The sequence below is a fragment of the Pituophis catenifer genome, unplaced genomic scaffold (assembly GCF_029215685.1).
Source record: "Pituophis catenifer annectens isolate HBS135680 unplaced genomic scaffold, rPitCat1.0.hap2 SCAF_6, whole genome shotgun sequence".
In the NCBI taxonomy this organism is placed as follows: Eukaryota; Metazoa; Chordata; class Lepidosauria; order Squamata; family Colubridae; genus Pituophis; species Pituophis catenifer.
The window spans coordinates 54,294,257-54,315,262 of NW_027256886.1; positions in this window are offsets into that span (position 1 = coordinate 54,294,257).

A 21,006-nucleotide genomic window follows, 5' to 3' on the forward strand; every position below is an offset into this window, starting at 1 on the left:
ATTACTTGTAACCATTACAGCTGTTTTATCATTTCTAATATAGTACAATGGGAGTTTTGAGCATAGTTTGATTACATTTCAAATTACATAAATGAGCAGAACCACAAAATGGCTGCCATCAGAACATCATTAGTATTAAACATGTAAGGCAGCTCCCTGTTTTTTCTATGTATGTCCTTGCACCAGTGTGCATGTGTGCATAGCCATGTGAAGGAACAGGGAGTAGATAGCATGTTCAAAGTGTCAAAAATGGTCATTCTGTATCTTCTACTGAAGCAGTTTCTACTTAATGAGTTCAGGACATAATATGTTGGCCTGGTTTAAATAAAGTTGGAACATAATGACCCTTTGCTAGTATAGCAAAGACCGTTTTCTCCTAGTATAAAAGTTCAGAGGGAATGAGGCAGAGCTGGATTAAGTGGGTGTTGGCCTTGAATCCCTAAAAAATAGTAAACCTTGATCTGGTCAGCCAGAAATGCCAGCAAAGGGACATTTTATGGAGTCAATGACTATTGGCCCTGCTATTGTATATGTAATGTCTTAATTGTTGTCCATCTTTGCTTATTCACGGTAGCTGAGGTTGGATGACTTGAGTAATGAGGGAAGCTCGGCATTGTATAGTGGGTCTTAAACTAATTCCTAAAAAATCTTCCCTTAATTTATTGGATTTTGCCAAATACTGCCCAGTTGCAAATATCCCTTCTTGGGACAAGATGCTTGAGGATGCTTGAGGAGATGGTTATCAGTGCAGCTGCAGATTGCAGTAAAGGGAAAACACCAATCTGCTTGTAAGCCACAGCACCAGACTCAATGCTTGTTAAGCACAGAAGCTCCTCTGAAGAAAAGGCAGGGTTGATGCCTACAGAGAAAGAACCTGCTGGATAGCCTTTATCAGGCATGTATACTGAATATAAACTCTCTCAACCTTCTATGGTCTCTGGCTGTGACTCAACTCTAAGCCCAGGCAGAGACAACAACTGGTTCCTCATACTGTGAAGCCTTACTGAGAAGGAAGGAAGGAGCCGGGGGTTACTCAAGCAAGAAGTTGCTCACATGCTTGTAGCTAGGGTTGGAAAGCTTATTGAACTGTTGCTACATCCATTTAGTTCTTTGATTAAATTTTTTATTTTGAAAGTTACTTTGATTTCTTGGTTTGGACTATTGAAGGTCCAAAGAATCTGTTTTTATTGTCAACCGCTATCCTGAATGCTCATGAATCAGGAGAGAATTAACTTCATTTTAGAATAGAATTCTATTCTATTCTATCAGGGGAGAATTAACTTTATCAGGTTCTTTGGAGAGTCTAGGATTTGCACTCAGTATTAATTGTACTGACACAACATGGCTGACTGGGGATGTAGTTTAAGTCCAACCTAACCTGTTGTGGTTGGAACTAAAACTAAGTTTCTCTTGCTCTTGGGATAACTTGGGTTTCCTATTTGTATGATACACACGTGTCATGAATACTGTACTCCAGATAAAAGCACTGTCTGAATCCTGGTAATCTGTTAGGTGAAATTACTTGTCTTCACTCAAGCTATATACTCCCCACTATTCGTATTTTTGTATATCCTTGTTTATCCATTCATATAATTTGCAAGGCTCATTATTCTAAAATAACACAATCTGCTGTTTATCAAACTTTATTAAGTCTATCTAGAGTTCAACAGCTGGCTTCTGTAAGGTCCTAATTTCATGGGCTCTGCAGGTTTTTAAAGCAAAAAAATTGCCATTTTCTGTGCGTCTTTTAACTTTTCCTATAACCATTAGCTCTTGAATAGGCTTACAATTATTGGACCAGTTTTTCCTATCAGGACAAAATAAGCCACGTGGATGTAAGCATGTCCTCCTGGCCATTCATAGTGACCCATTACCTCATTTCCTAAATGACAAGTGTTGCACAAAATCCTTTTAGTGTGAGAAGATACTTTACACAGCTGAAGAGAAAGAAAGGAAGCCACAGCAGGCATCAGGTTAATTCCACATGTAGCAGATGGCATCATTATTCTTTCTTACAAAGCAATCAAGGTATTAATGATACTGCTCAGTTTGTCATCTTACACAGAAGAATAATTAATTGCTCTACAAAATAGCAGCAGTTGACATGGTGGCTTTTATAAGTGGAAACGTATTATAAACTAAATGGCTTCACTCACTACAAGCATAACACTTACTGTCAGTACAAAAAACCCTTTTACTGAACCCTGCAGGTCCCAAACGTGTTATTATAACTGTGGTACCTTTATCATTAAAACGTATTTCCAATCCTTCATTTCCATCTCTTCCTGAACCTGAGTGTCCCTGTATGAGAACACCAACATACTTCCATTCAGCTGTTCACTGTGCTTAATGAGATAGTGATGGTGCTACTAAAAAGCTGTCATTTACACAGGGATTCAAAAAGTAATGGGGTTCCATTTTAATCAGAGGGCTGGGTTTTGTTCTCAGGAGATGGAAATGGGTGTCCACAATGAGTGCTCCATTCTGATCCCACACACTCCACTTATTTTACTATTACTTCACAGGCAAAAAAAAAAAACAAAACCTTACATCTGTAAAACTGCCCTGTTTAACGTGAAAGGTTACTATTAGTGCACCGACTGCAATTCCTTTATCTTCAGATGAAAAGAAATGTAGATTATGTTAAGCCAAGGTCCTTTACAGCCCTATGATTCTATGTTCTGAGATGTAGGCTCTCGTTTAACTTTGAAAGGTAGGAGGAAGAATCGTATGTAGATTTTGCACAGGGAGGGAAAACCTTGATCTTTATCGTAACAATTCTACCACAGTTGGATACAAAGAAAAAGAAGGTATTTGGTGGGCATGGCCTACCATCTAGGGGTTGGTTCATTTCAAAAATAGCTTCTATAGCAGTGGTTCTCAACCTTCCTAATGCCACGACCCTTTAATACAGTTCCTCATGTTATGGTGACCCCCAACCATAAAATTATTCCTAAGACCATTGAAAATATGTGTTTTCCGATGGTCTTAGGCGCCCCTTGTGAAATGGTCGTTCGACCCCCAAAGAGGTCGCGACCCACAGGTTGCGAACCACTGTTCTATAGTGTTATGATCTGATTTAAATACCTTTACTGACAAGAAAGTTTGAATTTAGTAGAGCTTATTTCCAAAACAGTATAGTATTATAATTCTCACATTAACTATTTCAGTCGAACATTTTAATAGAGCAATTATGCCACCATAATGTAGAATAAAATTAATGCCCAGTGATATCACATAATAAAATAGAATATTAAGGATGGCTGCATGAAAACTATATTCACAGCCTCAGACACTGAATGAGAAATTCTGAGTGTTCTTGTCACAGAAGGCTGTCGCATCCTGGAATGAAGTGATAAAGGAAGACTGTGAAGGATTTGGCCTTATATATGTTTTATTCTGATTGCTTCCAGAGAATTTACTTGTTTATGAACCTTCTGCTGCACTTGTCTCTAAAGTTGTGTAAACATATGTATAACTTTTTTAAAAAATGGGATAAGACACATAACTGCCAATTTTTAAAAAGCAAATTATTTTGTATTGTAGTAATGTTGATCATTTAAGTTTAATTCAGAGAATTATTCTGTGTTACTAAAAAAGACAATTTGCAAAAATGTTTGAATGCGGAGAATATATATATGCAGACCGTATCATAAATATATAAAACCACTTATTGTATTAAATTGGTGGCAAAAAAAAAAAAATAGATGAATGGGCCGATCTCTTAAAACCTAGGTAGGATCAGATTTGGGAGCCCTTGCAAAGATTACCAAGAGGTCCAGGACTGTAAATTGGACTGGAATGTTGTACAGATATCCTAGAAGGAGAAGATCTTTGAAAGCACATTTGCCTTGCTATTATAGCTTTTATCAGCTATATTTTGATAACTTGAACATTTTTGTTGGCATTGAGGGCTTAGTGGTTTTGTATAGTTTAGTAACATTACAATATTGCCTATTCCACTTGTATCATGCTATCAAAATCAGGCATTTTATACAACAATCAAATACACTTCAGACTTGATTTACCAACACTCTTCTCACACAAAAGGCATCTCTAATTTGCAAAATGGAACAGCAAAGTGTTTATTTAGAGAGACACCTCATCCAAAATCTATGCCCAAAACCTGAAAACCCTGTACTTCTATACAACTATTCAATGATTCATCTAATCAACTTCTTTTGAGAGGCAGTTTGTTTTGTCGTTTGTATATAAAATATAAGACCTCTCTCCACTTTTAAAATCATAGAAATGAAGTGAGAGAAAAACTTCAGGGTAAAATTGTCAGAAGTTTCATCTTCCGTGGAAGTCAATCTGTGTCAGTTATGCCCCAAAGCAACAAAAACAAAAGTGTAATGCATTAAAATCCTGTGAAATAGTACTTCCAGTTTGGGACTTCCAGCTGTGCATTATACTTCAATTCACAAAATTTCCAGGCAGCAAGTCCAAGGGATGGGCCCACAATGAGCTTGATTTGACTTGGCTTCATTTCATGTACCAAGCATTTTCCAATGGGAAAAACGGCTGCAAAAAGGGACATATGATCAAGCAGAAATGAGTGTAAAAACAGGCAATTGTCAGTTAAATAAATGGCCCAGGTTATTTCGCGGATCACTTGCAGCCAGCAACAACATCCCATTGCCCGGTTCGCGCCCACAGGGAGGGCCTGCTCAGGATGCCATCAGCAAGACAGTGTCGGCTGGCAGCCCCCAGGGGTAGAGCCTTATCTGTGGGCACGCCTACCCTCTGGAATCAACTTCCTTTGGGGCTTCGACTGGCCCCTGATCTTCGCACTTTTCGCCGCGAATTAAAAACTTTGTTATTCAAGTCCCCCGGCGTGGACTGATGGGGTTTTTTACGGGTTTTTAATTGTATCTGATTCAATTAGGCATTTTAACTTGCATTATGGATGGTGGTTTTATTGTTGTGCGCCGCCCTGAGTCCGTTGGAGATAGGGCGGCATATAAGCCTAATAAAATAAAAAATAAAATAAATAAATAAATGAACTATAGATCAAAGGATCAGTGTGATAATAAAAGAAATCAAAACAAAAGAAAGTCCATGTCCAATCACCACTATGTAATATATACAATTTAATACTGTACTGTCACTGGCATTAGTTCAACCCAAGTATGATAATATATTGACCATTTGAAGTTCTATAATTCCAATATGTACATGTAGTCCTTGACTTACAACATTTCGTTTAGTGACTGTTCAGTTACAATAGCACTGAAAAAAGTGACTTATGGCCATTTTCACATTTACGACATTTCAAGCATTCCCAAGGTTACCTGATCAAAATTCAAATGCTTAGCAACTGACTCATAATTATGACAGTTGCAGTGACCCCGGGTCTTATGATCACCTTCTGCAACTTTCTGACAAGCAAAGGCAATGGGGAAGCCAGATTTACTTAACAACCATGTTACTAATTTCACAATTGTAATGATTCACTTAACAAGTGTGACAAGAAAGGTTATAAAATGGGGGCAAAGTTCATTTAACAAAGGTCTCACTTAGCAACAGAAATTTTGGGCTCAATTGTGGTCATGAATCTAAGGCTACCTGTATGTTCTCAAATAATCCCCTGTAGCCACAGTTACAAATGGGAGCTGTATCATTATAAGTCATTTATCATATAAAACCGTTCAATCTATCATCGCATCAATATACAGTAAATTCTGAAATAAAATAAGCGATAGTCCCAATCACAGCCACATGGAATGATTTTTCTGCTTTGACAGATGTAGGCCATGCAATTTAAATTAGAGCCACCAGGTGGATTAGGAAGTCTATAAATGTTAGTTCCTGAATCTTCCAGATATATAGATGATGGAAAGTGCTGGGCTGGAACTTGAATTCAGATCGCTTCAGACATGATACTCACACAATTATCTTGGCCAGTCAATGCTTGGGATCCACTATTATACTGAACCAAATATTATTTGGTTGGTTGGTTTAGCAAGTTGATGAACCCAGTCTGGAGAAAGAATAAATACCCACTCTGTACTACATAAAAATATAGTTTGCTTGGATTTAGTGTAATGAGTTGTATAAACCTATGATTTGTTAACCATGGCTTATGGCATAGTATATGTTTTTTTAAATAAACTATGTTTAAACAAATGATAGCTTAGCATGTTGTGTGAGCACAATCACTCTAATTCAGTGTTTCTCAACCTTGGAAGCTTGAAGATAGGTGGACTTCAACTCCCAGAATCCCCCAGCCAGTGCTGCCATAGAGTGTTCTGGGAGATTGAAATGGTCTGACATTGCTTTATATAGACTACCACTCAACCTGAAGAAGCTTGTCATCAACAACAGGAAACAATAGGACAGTGACACAACAATGGGAACCAGACCCTGCAATAAATCCAGTTGTATAATTTGCCCCCATATCTTCACCAGTGGCACATCACAGGACCCAACAAGGACATCAAAAAGATTAGAGATGCCTTCGCAAGCCCTTCCTCTAATGTGATATACATCATTATATGCCAGCAGTAGGCCTCTGGATTTTATGTAAGACAATTAGGTAAAACTTTATACGAAAGAATTAATGGACACAGTTTGATATCAGGCTTCAGAACAAGAATAAAGCAATATCACAGCGTTTCAATCTCTCAGGTAATTAATTACACATTTCAAAGTACCCATTTTAGAAAAAAGAAAATTTACCAGCACAAAGGAGAGAAAGAATGCTGAAATCACATACATCAAAAAATTCCCAGAAGATCTCAACAAACCCATTTGCTTCTGCATAGCCAACCTATCTGCTCCTCCCTCCTATCTCATCTTAATTTAAATCCTGCATTAGTTGTGCCAGTCTATGCATCTGATGAAATGAGCTGCACTCACAAAAGTTTATGCCTTCCAATAAAATGTGTTAGAAGAACTGCTATCAGACTCCTGATTTTTCGGCCTACAATCATTCCATTCGAGTATTTAATTGGCTTGACCATGTTTATTTTCTAAACCCAGATGAGGTTTGCTACAACATGAAGGTTTAATAAAAAATGTAGTTTGGCTCAATTACTTCTATCATTTAGTCCTGTTTCTCTGTTAAATATTTCCTTTGTAATGCAATGAGTCAGTGCTTTATGAGAGGAATCAGGGTAGCCATATAGTTCTGCTTTTCAACAAGATTGAGATCAGAGAATCTTTTGCTCACAATATTCCCTAACATCTTATTTTGTTATATCTCCCTTGTCGCTATTTCAATCCGCAGTCAAGTTTTTAACCCAACTCTGTTCTCACTCTAGCTACATTTTTGCTTCTCCCTTTGTCTTTATTAGACAGCTAATAGTTTCAATAGTTCACACAGATGGTCCTTATTTACAAATCACATAGTAATTAATATAATGAGCATGAGCACCAGATACCATGAGCACCAGATGAGGCAGATTTCTACAATGTAATCATTTGTTTAAAAACAGAAATTGTTCTACTTTTCGTGTTTCTAGATTTTGAAGTGATTGTATCTATAGCAGAGGAACTGAATTACGAATGCTTATAACCAAAGTAGTAAATATTTGGGTATCTGTATGTACGACATATACAAAGACACACAAACTTAATTTAAATAATCTTTTTTCCATTTCCTTTTTTTTTTGTTAAGGATGGAGCCCAATTATCCCATCTTTCCTCTTCTTTTGTACAGTATACATCCCCAAATATTTTAATAAAGTGATTGTATATGATACAATGTCTTAGGGCAAATTCCACACATTCTTCTTCCCCAGATATAAGGATGACTTGCTAACAGTTTCCAGAGGACATCTCCATATGCCACCAGCTGTGTCTCATTGTCCATCCACTGCTGAGGCAGCCTAAAATAACTGTAGATGTTCCATCTAGAATGGTATTTTCCCTCTTAAATTACCTCCAGATACCGCATAAAAGTAATATAGGGCATGTTGATCCCCAGATATGATATTGTCACTGGGGATGCTTGGATACAGAGATTTTGATTGGGAAGGGCCAGACTACACCATTTTCAGATGTTTGGGGGCAAGTTTAGAAAGACATAAATAATCAACTTGGATATAACCCAAGTCTCTTCAGACTAGACAAGTACTTTCATTTTTCAGCTTCGTTAATTGTTTCCAATATTTATCAGACATTTCCCTCTGTTCCCTAATGAAGCTTAGCTAGACAATGTGTTTTGCATTTTTTTCTCTAGACATGTGTTTTTTCCAAGACATTTTAACTAAAAGTTATATTATCATAATATGGTGGAATCTAACAGCATAATAATACGATCGCTATGATATATGACATGACATGATAATATATAATATAATGGCTGGTCCATTACTATAGGTTTTTAAGAAGAGATTGGACAACCATTTGTCTGAAATGGGATAGGGTCTCCTGCTTGAACAGGGGTTGAACTACAAAACCTTCTAATTCTGTTGTTCTGTTAACATACCTGCATTCCTCACATGCATGCATACCTCCTCAGGTTTAATAACTAGTTTTCATTATTCTGGGTCTAAGAAAAAGGCTTACATAATTAATCAGTGTGGTATCATTCATTTTCAGCTGAAGAGTTGACAGATGATTGCCTGATCATTCTGACAGGTAAATGTTTTATTTTCTACTGTGTTCAACATTAGCCAAAGCCTGGAGTTACCTAGCTAGATTTGCCCACAATGTTGTACTCCTTCAGCTCTTTTTTTCTCAAAACATCCCCTCAAATGTTTCAGTAAATCTTATGCCAGATTTACCCTGAATCCCATAAACCTAATTAGTTCAGGCTATTTTTAAATTTAACAGCCAATGTTATCCTGGATAAAAACCAACAGTCCAATATCCTACCTTCAACAGCCCCTAGAACTGTCACTTAGACACTGTAGCGCCTGTAGCTGTAAGCCAGCTCCTCTATTGCTCTGTTTCTTTTCCCAGAATCTTTTCTGGTGGCTTTTAACTCTATCTATTATGCCAGTTTGGTGTCTGATATTGATACTACCATTTGCAGCAACTCCTGTGAGAACTTTCCTATAAGAACCTAAACTAAACATCTTCTTAGTCTAGACCAGTGTTTCTCAACCTTGGCCGCTGGATGAGGTGTGGACTTCAACTCCCAGAATTCCCCAGCCAGCTGGCTGGGGAATTCTGGGAGTTGAAGTCCACACCTCATCCAGTGGCCAAGCTTGAGAAACACTGGTCTAGACTCAGTAAACAAAGCACAAAGGACATTTGGATTACTTTCCCTTCTCCCAATGACCACTTCATAGTTTACACAGCTATGGGAATCCGTGACTAGCCAGCATCAAAACATGGTCGATTGATAATCTGATACATATGTTTAAAAAAGAGTTAGAATGGTATCTGCCAGGGTGAAATCCAGCAGGTTCTAACAGGTTCTGGAGAACCGGTAGCGGAAATTTTGAGTAGTTCGGAGAACCGGCAAATACCACCTCTGGCTGGCCCCAGAATGGGATGGGAATGGAGATTTTGCAATATATTTCCCCCAGGAGGGGAGGGAATGGAGATTTTGCAATATCCTTCCCCTGTCACGCCCACCAAGCCACCCCCACAAAATTGGTAGGGAAAAATTTTGGATTTCCCCCCTGGTATCTGCCCTACGGTAGCCATCTTTCAGAAAGCTCCATATCTAGGCACAAAATTAGCAACCTGCTGTTGTTCTCTTTCATTTTCATTTTGTGGCTGACGATCCAATAGCAGAGGATGCATCAGAAATATAAACACATTAAAAAAGGCAAATTAAGAATTTTCCCTCTTAACATTTTATTACGTTCTTTCTTGGCTAAGTGTTTGGGGAGTTTGGCCTTTGTGTAAGTAAGATATAAAACAATCATAATGCCACCATCCCCCAAGAATGATAGCTATTCCTTCTTGGTGGTGAGAGGTCATGTACATATTATGTCTCACTTGCATCAAACCATAGCATAAGCCTGCCCTGGTGGCATAATTTTTCTTTCTTCTCCAAGATATAGCCTTCTTCTGATCCACATCCGATAGGTGAAGGAGACCTAAGTTTTCCTGGTCTTACAATACTGTTTTCCTTTAATTGTAATACTACTACCCAAGAGCAGCCTTGAGATTCATAACATTTGTTAGGATGTGTTACCCTTGAAACATGGAAGGGATTCAGGTGCCTCATAGGTAATAAAGGCAGCATAAGGATCAGAAATGGGCAGCAAAGTTTATGCCAATATAATTTTCTGTTGATCAAAGGATAAGTACTGTAGATACTGTAGCTCTTCAACTCAGCAATGGGGAAAGCCCCTTGCAATGAAATATGACAAAAAATTTATATTAGCACAAACATATCCATATATATTTATATACGGTAGATACATATAGAAATCGGAAGAGATGCCTAGGGGGCTTTTGGAGGTCTTCCCTCTCCAAGCCTGACCGAACAGTTGAGAACCCATATTAGGTCTTATCTTATGGCGATGGAAATGGCGAAACGTGACTATTTCGCTGCTCTCATTGCGTCTGCAGAAAATTGCCCAGCAGCCTTGTTCCGAGTGACCCACTCCCTTTTCCATCAGGGAGCGAGGGAGGACCCCTTGCAAGGCAGTGCTGAGGATTTTGCGCAATTTCTGCAAGACAAAATCGCTCAGATTCGGACGGGCTTAGACTCTGACTGGGCAGGATCCGATGAGGGGATGGGAGCAGATCTTGGAGGTAACAGCTGGGTTGACTTTGATCCTGTTTCTATGGAGGAAGTGGACAGGATTGTGGGTAGACTGGAGGCCTGCACGTTTACTGGACCCTTGTTCCTCCTGGCTTGTTGCGGCAACCAGGGAGGTGACTGGAGACTGGATCTGGGCGATTATCAATGCTTCATTGAGAGATGGGGTCTTCCCCGCCTTACTCAAGGAGGCGGTGGTTCGTCCCCTTCTCAAGAAGCTTGCCCTGGATCCGGCCTCCCTGAACAACTTTCATCCTGTCTCCAACCTTCGCTTTATAGCGAAGGTTGTTGAGTCTGTGGTGGCGTACCAGCTTCCGCAATTCCTGGAGGAGACTGATTATCTAGACCCATACCAATCAGGCTTCAGGCACGGACACAGCACGGAAACGGCATTGGTTGCCCTGGTGAATGATCTCTGGCGGGCCCGGGATGGGGGTTATTCCTCCATCCTGGTGCTACTTGACCTCTCAGCGGCTTTTGATACCATCAACCATGGTATCGTACTGCGATGTCTCGGGGGGTTGGGGGTGGGGGGCACTGTTTTACAATGGTTCTCCTCCTACTTCTCAGGCCATACAGTTTGTTTGGACGGGGGGGGTCAGAGATCCTCCTCGAGGCCCCTCACTTGTGGGGTGCCGCAGGGGTCGGTTCTCTCCCCCTGCTCTTTAATATCTATATGAAGCCGCTGGGTGAGATCATTCGTGGTTTTGGGGTGCGGTATCATCAATACACTGATGATACCTAACTTTACATCTCCACCCTGGACCAACCCAGGGATGCCCTTTCCGTGATGTCTAAGTGCCTGTAGGCGGTACGGGTCTGGATGGGTAGGAACAGGCTCAGGCTCAATCCCTCCAAGATAGTGGCTGAGGATGCCGGCGTCCCATGATCTAGCTCCCCCATCACTGTTGATGGGAGGGGAGTGTCTTGCTCCTTCAGAAAGGGTTTGTAATCTTGGCGTCCTCCTTGATTCACAGCTGTCTTTAGTGGACCATCTAACGGCCGTGACAAGGGAGGCATTTGCACAGGTTCGCCTGGTGCGCCAGTTATGCCCTTTTCTAGACAGGGACGTCCTCCGTACGGTTACTCATGCTCTCATTATCTCTCAGTTGGATTACTGCAATGCCCTCTACATGGGGCTGCCCTTGAGGTGCACCCAGAAGCTCCAACTGGTCCAGAATGTGGCTGCACGAGTAGTTATGGGTGCATCCCGCTACTCCCATATAACACCACTATTGCGCGAGCTGCACTGGTTGCCGGTGGTCCTCCAGATCCGCTTCAAGGTGCTGGTACTCACCTATAAAGCCCTTCATGGCATGGGCCTGGTGTATTTGCAGGATCACCTCCTACTGGCCTCCCACCGCCCAGTGCGCTCACATAGGGCTGCCCTCCTCCGGATTCCCTCGGCCAGACAGTGTCAGCTGGCGGTCCCCAGGATGAGGGCATTCTCTGTGGTCGCACCGACCCTCTGGAATGGGTTGCCCACCGGGCTCTGGACGGCCCCCAACCTCTGCACCTTCCATGCTGACCTAAAGACATGGCTCTTTCAGCAACTTCCCTGATCTGCCATGGATTTTAATTTGGGGATTTGGGGATTTTAAATTGGTTTTTAATATTATTTAATCCTTATCTATTATCGGGTTGTTTTATTGTTGTGAGCCTCCCCGAGTCCTATGGGAGAAGGGCAGCATATAAATCTGACAAATAAATAAATAAATAAATAAATAAATAAATAAATAAATAAATAAATAAATAAATAAATAAATAAATAAATAAATAAATAAATAAAATCTGTGCAGACCCTCTACAGAAGCTGCATTGATTATCTCCTCGCTAAGAATAATTTGTGTGAATTACAGCATTTAATTAAATGTACTGAATTTCCAAAACAAACTTCTATCTGCCAAGAAACAGGTATGCATTTTTAAAGCTTTCATTTAAGAAGGTGAAGCTGGCAGACCAGAATTATCTTACAATTTTATTATTTTGGAAAATAGCCTGAGGCGCTCTGAAAAGCATCAGTTCAACTGGGGACAGAATCCCTGATGAGGTTGAAAAATCCCAAATTTCTATTCATGCCTACCTAGAATAATAAGAAAATTCCTTCCTTCCTTCCTTCCTTCCTTCTTTCCTCCCTCCTTCTTTACCTACCTACCTATCTAGCCACACATGAAATAATGCTGGACATGCTGGACAGGGATTCTTGCTATAAGTGTTGCAGTCCTTTATGTTTTACTTTTGTAAGAAAGACAAGTTTCTATTACTTTATTGCATAGAGTGCTAGTACCATTGAATAATATGCATAGACCCACTTAGTCATTCTAGAGAGATTCCCCCCCCCCAATTCAATCCCCATTCAATCCTGGCCAATTCTTCGAGAGTGGCTGGTCAAGTCCCTACAATTTTCTTGGCAAGGTTTTTTAGAAGTGGTTTGCCATTGTCTGCTCCTTAGGCCTGAGGGAAAGGGACTTTGTGCCTAAGGCAGAACTAGAACTCAGGGTCTCCCAGTTTGTAGCCTGATACCTTAACCACTGCATCAAAATGGCTCTCTTCTAGGGAGATAAGACCCGCCAATTTCAGACAGAAGTGGAGTTAACCAATTCTGACATATTTTTAATGGAAAAAGTTTCTACTCACCCTTAATTTTACAATTCTTCTGTCTTCCTCAATCCTCTGCATTAATTCCAGTAGATAAGAGATTTCAGTGGATTGGACACCAAGAGAAAAACAAATGCCCTGACTTACATTACTTTCATGAAATGGTCATTATGTGTTTTTCAGATAATGCTGAACTTAGTTCTGAGCAGCTCAGCCAGCAGGGCCAATAATAACATTTGTTGGCAGTTATAGTATAACAATATTTGGAAAGCTATAGGCTGCCTACCTGTTGCCAAGAAAAAGCTATCATTGAATATTGCACAACATGGAGATTTTACAACCAATATAAATTTCTTGCATTTAAGTCTCACTACAGCATAGCGAAAGTAACATATTTCCGAATTTCAAGTGTGATCTTCACTGAATGGAGGTAAACTTATGCCAGTAAAAACCAGGTAGTTGAACTGCCAGATATTAACAGACTTCAGAGAAAAATATAGAAACATACAGCTCCTGTTTCCATTTTGCTGCTAGTGTTTACATAGGGCAGCCTATTCTATTATTGATGTAGCATGGAGATAGCTACCCAAGATACTTCCTAAAACTAAATTAAAATGAACTACAGATTCTACATTGTTAAAAAGAAAAAGAAAAACTGAAGTCTCCAAATAACCTTTCTCCCCTAGATGTGCATTCTTGAGAATGATTCAGCAAACTGCAAACTACCAGATGTATTTATCTTTTCTCACCATCAAGTTCTACTTATACACCCACCCAACTCATCCTGTACTGACCTTGTAGCAGCTCTATACCAATTTCATGGAAATGGAGTGCCACCTGCTGACTATATTTTGCTATAAACTTCATATCCTTAATAATCCAGATTTCTTACTTTTAGACATGACTCTGATTGGTCACGCTTTCAGCCAGATGTTAAGACTGGGTTTGCCATCTTTATCCATCTATCCAATCCTTCCCAAAGACCTGGGATAGGCAGATGTTGTTATTTGATGGGATGAAGGATTTCATTGCAGGATGTAAGCTGTTCCAAGTAAAACTGCCTTTTATAATTAAATAATACTGGTTTTGTCAATGCCAATGGTGTTCAAGTGATGTTCCAGTTGTTTTGGATTTTCACCCAAGGCATTTATTGGTACCATTTCTTCTCTCTTTTACCACAGTTGTTCTACTTCTTTTTGCAGGTCTTCGTAGTTTGTAACTTTCTCCAGTTCGTTCTCTTTTGTTCGGCTATCTCACAGGTATTGCAATGTCCACAGAGGTTTTTTAGTCTTTCTTCTCAACGTTTGCTAACTCTGGGGTATTATATGATACATGCTTCTCTATTTGAATGCTAAAGTCCCAGAGCACTTTAGCTTGTTTATTTTCTATTATTTTGTCTGTTCTCTGGTCCCATCAGTTCTTGCTTGGTATTTCTTGCAGATCTTGCAATGCACAAGTTATTTGGTCATGCCATTATCTTTAAACAGTCTGTGCAATCTTCTTGCAGCAGCTAACTAGGTACTTGTGATTGATTGATTTTTTTAGCTTCTTTACAGAGACAGCACTTATTTTGTTGTTGTTTTTCAGCTTGCTTGCATTTCCTGTTCTAGCTTGCTTACGTCTCATGTTAGCATGCTGGTTTTATTTTCCATCCTGATCTTCCATTTTGGTGATGCACTATTTAGCTTTTTTGCCCCGTTTGTTGATTTTGCATCCAAGATCTTCAGTTATAATTACAGCTGTGATGTACATCAGTTGATCTGTTTCTTGTAGTGAGCCAGGGCTTATAGGTGGTATTGGTATTACAGTACTGGCATCTTTTATGAGTTGCACTGTTTTTTCGTAATAAGCTTTAATGCAAGAAATCTTATTTTGCTGTTTCTGATGTTCTAGTTCTGAATGTAGTTTAGTTACAAAGTATGTGTTTTACATATTAAAAAGTCCTATAATCTTTTTCAAAGAATCCATTGTTTTAAACCTGGCACCCATCATATGTATCGGATCATAATTCCCATTATTTCAATCTAACGTATCTCAGGTATCCGATTATATTGAATTAAATGCCTGACCGAGCATGAAAGGGATAGCTTCTTTCCTACCCCTAAATTAAACAAAAAGGTAGTATAATATGGGAAAACAGACTTAAGTTCAAGAACTTTTTAATGGGAGCAATTATTTGCTTCTTTTCATGTCTCAGACCTTCCCAAAGTCTATCCTCTTAAGCCTCAATGTGGATCTACAATTTAGGTCAGTAAGGAAGTCACTCTTAATATTTTTTCTAATCCTTGTAAATCGGTGTTTTTCAAACATGGCAATTTAAAAATGTGTGAATTCTAAGTCCCAGAATTCCCCAGTCCACACAACTTAAAGTTGCCAAACTTGAAAAACGCTATTGTAAATCACAGGTACCCAAAATAGGATTAAGGCATTCTAATAGTCAAATATATCCCTATTGTATTTTTTTCTAGTACAGAGCTTCTGTGTGGTTAAAAAAATGCCATAAATAGCTCTTTCTGCAAAAGCATTTTTTTTAACCCAGCATAGTTTTTTATGATGTATTCAGATACAGAGCATGTTGGATGCAATATCTGTCAGCATCTTTTTTTTCCCCCTTCCTCTTTTGCATATAGACAACAATGCAAAATCTTGCTAAAATGCCCATATCATCCCTGTTCAATGTCCCTTACCAAATATATAGATTTTTCTATTAGAACACTACAAAAAGTTCATGGTCCTGTACTAATCCCTGGAGATTGTTTTTCAAGATTCATTTCCAAATCTGCTGCTCAATATCTGGTAAGGGAATGAGAATTGATCAGTTTATGGAAATGCAGTGAAATACGCCTACAGAAATGACTCCTCTTGCGTTGCCATTGCATTAGACTTGCAAAATGTTATGCCAGAATATTCTTACATAGTTTTGCTGAAATTATTAAACACCTACAAAGTTTACATTAAAAAGATTCTTAAAAACAAGCTTCAAAGCAACAAAATTTGAAGAACAAGACACAACGTACAATACAGTAAACTACACTCTTTGCAAGCCTTGGATTGTGCTTTATGCTAGTTTCAGACCCAGAAAATGGGAAGCGGGGGTTGAAGTTTGTAGCCTAAGTGGAACAGTTCCAAACCATAATTTCCTTTCTGGTTTTCTTCCTACTCGGTTGAACAAAAGAAAGTCATCTGATTTCTAGATAAAAGATCTGAACACCACTTCTGAACCCAGGAATATTTATCTCCCATACAAATCAGCAAAATAACCACAGGAATGGTATCTTCCTTATAGAGTTTGGCTTCATTTCTATAAGAGAGTAGTCTTTAGTTATTATTTACTTGCTGCAGTTGTATAAGCGACCCATTGACATACATTTCCTGGAAATGTCAGAGCAATAGTTTCTCTGTATACATTTTTGTTGATTTAACAATTGTGCATGGCTTGTGTCCAAGATTATTGGTTTATTTAGGAAATAAATTAGTGGGTGAAGAACCCTCCTTTGAGATAATAGAATGAACAAAGTGGTGTTTTGCAATTATACAATTTACTTGTAATTTTTAAAATTATTATTTACAGCATTATATCCAAGTCCGATTTATAAATTTCCTAGATAGGTTTACATTTAAAAACAAAACTGTTATCTGCAAACCGAGACAGAACATAGAAGAAAAAATGAATAAGGGAATGACAAAGAAAATGAGCTGAGTTGAAGGAAAAACTGAGCTCCAGATCCAAAAGCCAGTTTTGCTCACTAGAATTTGAAATAGCTGTTTCCTCGGAAACAAGTTTTCCACCTATAAAATGAATATAAAAATGACCAATCTCCAGAGCTTGCCCTTACCTTCCTTGGGAATGCTGTTCTTCCCATAGAAGTGAATATAGACAGTATAATGCATATGGAATGCATCAGCATGTAACTCTCTTACCATTGAATCTTTGCAGGCTGCTTGGACATAGGAAACTGATGTGCAGCAACCCTTTCCCAGAAACTGGGAATTCAAAACCGGGTTCATCACTCTTATCTATCTTTTCCTAATAAATATCTTATTTTTTTAAAAAAAAAACTTTCAACCTTAGAGCTTAACCATTTTTTAACTGAGAAAATCATTGAATTACCAGATTTACCTATTTTTAACTACTGAAAATAATTCTGGTTCTCTAGAGATGTGCTTTGTTTTATAATAATAAATCCTTTTATAATAATTATAATAATAATTCCTTTTATAATAATTTATAATTGTTGGTTGCCACCTTTTTATTGAACATCCTATTTTTAATAGGAAAGTTGTAATTTTATTATTGATGATATACCAACACGTTTACATGTAGAAACTATTTACTGTAACTTCTTGACACACAGGGAATTTAGCTTCCCTTATTACTGGCCTCTGTGTTAATAAAAGACAATAGTGATTAAACTTCAATATAAGCTGCTCTCAAAGACAATTAACAATGGAGGTAAATCTGAATGTTTTCTTGTATTTAATGTCTGTTAATGTAGCTTCTTGCCGTGTTACTTCGACCTCAACTTTTTGAGCTTCCCAAAACAGTCTTAAAGTTGTGTGAGCGCAAAGTGAAAAAATGCAAATCATAAACTTAAAGTTTCACCTATTAATGCTGAAGTGCTTTTAATTCTTTACATTATCAATAGAGGGTGCTGCTCAATTTGGCAAAGCATTCCTATGTGTATTATTATTATTATTATTATTATTATTATTATTATTATTATTATTATTATTATTATTATTATTTTCTACTTATTCTAATTATGGTTTAGGTTTCAGATTTCTTAAAATTTATACAAATACAATCATTGAAGTAATTGTAACCTTGTCATTCTGATTCATCGATTGTTTAATCAACTAAAATATCTGATTAATTTGACGCAACACATCTTAATTGACAGCCATGCTACTACATATTTATTTATTAATGTGAATGTGATTCTCCATCATTTTAGACTTGATTAGGGAAGACGAAATGAATCTTGCAATTTGAAGAACAGATTATCATATTACTTTCCACATAGTAGGAAAGGTAGTCATTGACTTACAACCATTTGTTTAGTGACTGTTCAAAGTTACAACAGCACTAAAAAAAGGGAACTTATGACCACTTTTCACACTTACGGCCATTGTAGCATCCTTTTGACCACATATTCACAATTTGGAAATTTAGCAACTGGCTCAAATTTATGACAGTTGCAGTGTCAATTAATCAACTTTTGTGACCTTCTGACAAAGTCAATAAGGAAGCCAGATTCACTTTACAACCATGTTACTAACTTAACACCTGCAGGGATTCACTTAACTATGGCAAGAATGGTTATAAAATGGAGCAAAACTCACTTAACAAGAAATTAAGTCTCACTTAGCAACAGAAATTATAGGCTCAACTGGGATTGTAAATCAAGGACTACCTGTATAAAGTGCACAAATTTAACATGTTCAGATTATCAAAACATGAATATTTCAATAGGCATTCATGAACGTATCATATACATTATTTAACTGGCTAAAAAGAAATTAAATATGGTAGGTACAACTAGCATTGAAATATTCAAATCAAAACTGTCAAGATGGATTACACCAAATATCAGGGAGTAATTATTTATATCCAAATGTTCCAAGTACCTTTGCAAAATATTTCAAATTGATATACATAGTAACTCCTATTGTCTGTCACACGCATTTTTTTAGAAAGATATTGCCTAGAATATAGGCAATTTTTATTAAATGGAGGCATAAACAGCCCTTAGATCAATTTATCCCAATCTGACATCCTGCAAATGTTGTAGGATTATAGTTTCCAAAATACGTAGACTGAAAATCTGGTAGGCATTAGATTCGAGAAAGCAGAGAAACGCCTATTCGCTTCTAAGAAGCCATCTAAGTTATTTGAGTTTAGCTACTAAACCTTCCACTGATGTACTTGCATTTGTCCAAAACTTAGAGGCTTAGTCAAATCTCTCAATCTGTAGTACCCAGCTGTTACATGTTAATTCATAGGGATCTGCACCTACATATTTTGTCTAAATGTCTGTATCCCAACATTTTGCATCCAGGTCTATATTAATTTTTAATTTTTTGAACAAGAATAGCTTACCCAGCACAAGACAAAACAGACAATTTAATCAGCTTGCTTATAGGCACGAATATCCAATGTGACTATGATTATCATGGAGGCAGAATGTTGAATGTGGTATGGAGCCCAGATTAATTATATGATGCACTAGTATACTTGCTTTCCTTGTTTCCATTTCTGACATGATTTTTTTTGTTCTATGATCTTTGTTAAGCTTTTTGAACTGTATTGGCTTATGTGCCATATTAGAATTGTCTAAATTGTGCTTTCATATTTCCATTTTAAAAACTTCCATCCATTATTATTTTTTAAGCTTCTCCTGCCACAGAATTTTCATTTGCAGTTTCTGAGTTTATCAAATGTTCTAGTAAGCAGTTAGCTAAGCTCAATTCCCTTAAAATAAAAGAACAAACATTGCATAACCACTAAAATTTGTATTATTTCTACTTGCTCAACTAAGTCCTTCCCATTGAGTAGCACTTGGACAAAATGGTCTGAAGAAAATTCTGTTGTTTCTTCACTTATTTAATTTAAAGCTCTCCACACCTCTGTCCTTGTTTGAATTTCTCAGCAAGAGTGGATATTTTAATATACCATACAAACTCTTTTTATATTGCTTCTATTCCTTTTGAACAAACTGGAGTATAGAAACTGAAGGATACAATACTTGGCCTCACAGGTCTTTTGTACATTATTTGAGGTCTTTCATTAATTTACATTATTTCCCTCCTTTTTGGTTGTCTTCAATAGACGAGAACAATAGTTGAGAATTCTTGAGGTTCTGTCTTAATTCCTCAAACTCTGTAGTGGTATAACTGTAGCTGTTATTTTTACAGCATAATTTGTTCATTAGCTAATTGTTAGTGGCTTAATCAATCTTTCAAATTGTCATTTCTTTTATCCTGAAATACATCTTATTTTAAATGGTGGTAGATTTAGTCAGTACATATTTGTTATGATTCATCATTATAAGGTATCATTTCTTAGTCTATGACTTCTTGTGGGACACAGTTGCATTATCTGCTCTAATGTATTTTATAGTGTCTTATATTGTTTCCTTATATCCAAGCAGCTCCAATAGTTTAGAATATATTTTGTCTCTTCCTTCTGGTTATTATTCTGCATTTGTTCCTTGGTTGTCTTCTTTCAGGAAAATTATTTCCATGATCTGTTGCTGTTGCAGTGCAGCCATTTCAATTGATAAAAAGTTTTATCTTCTCTTGCTCACTAAACTATGGAATCTTGCTGTTCTCTCCTTTAAAGACTACCATAAGATGCAAATATATGCCAGTTGTTCTGAAGCTGGATACAGATACATATCACAAACTTTGTAATGTAATTATCTGTTAGAATGTCTTTGAGAGACAAGAGGAAGAGGTGCCATGAAGAGTCTGATAAAAAGCAACTGAGCTCACAGATGGGAGGGTGCCAGCTCAAAAACCCTTTCTAGTTTCTTGGATTGTAAAGACAATCCATATGTATTTTCAGACTAGTGACATTTTGTGACTCTAAACTTACCATAAAGTAGTGTTAATAGTTATGGTCTGTACTTCTTGACTAAACTACCTCAAAAGGCTGACACTTAGAAATAGCTAGTATAAAGACACAGAATATCCTCTTACTGCTTTTTTAGATTCATGGTAGGCATATACTGTTG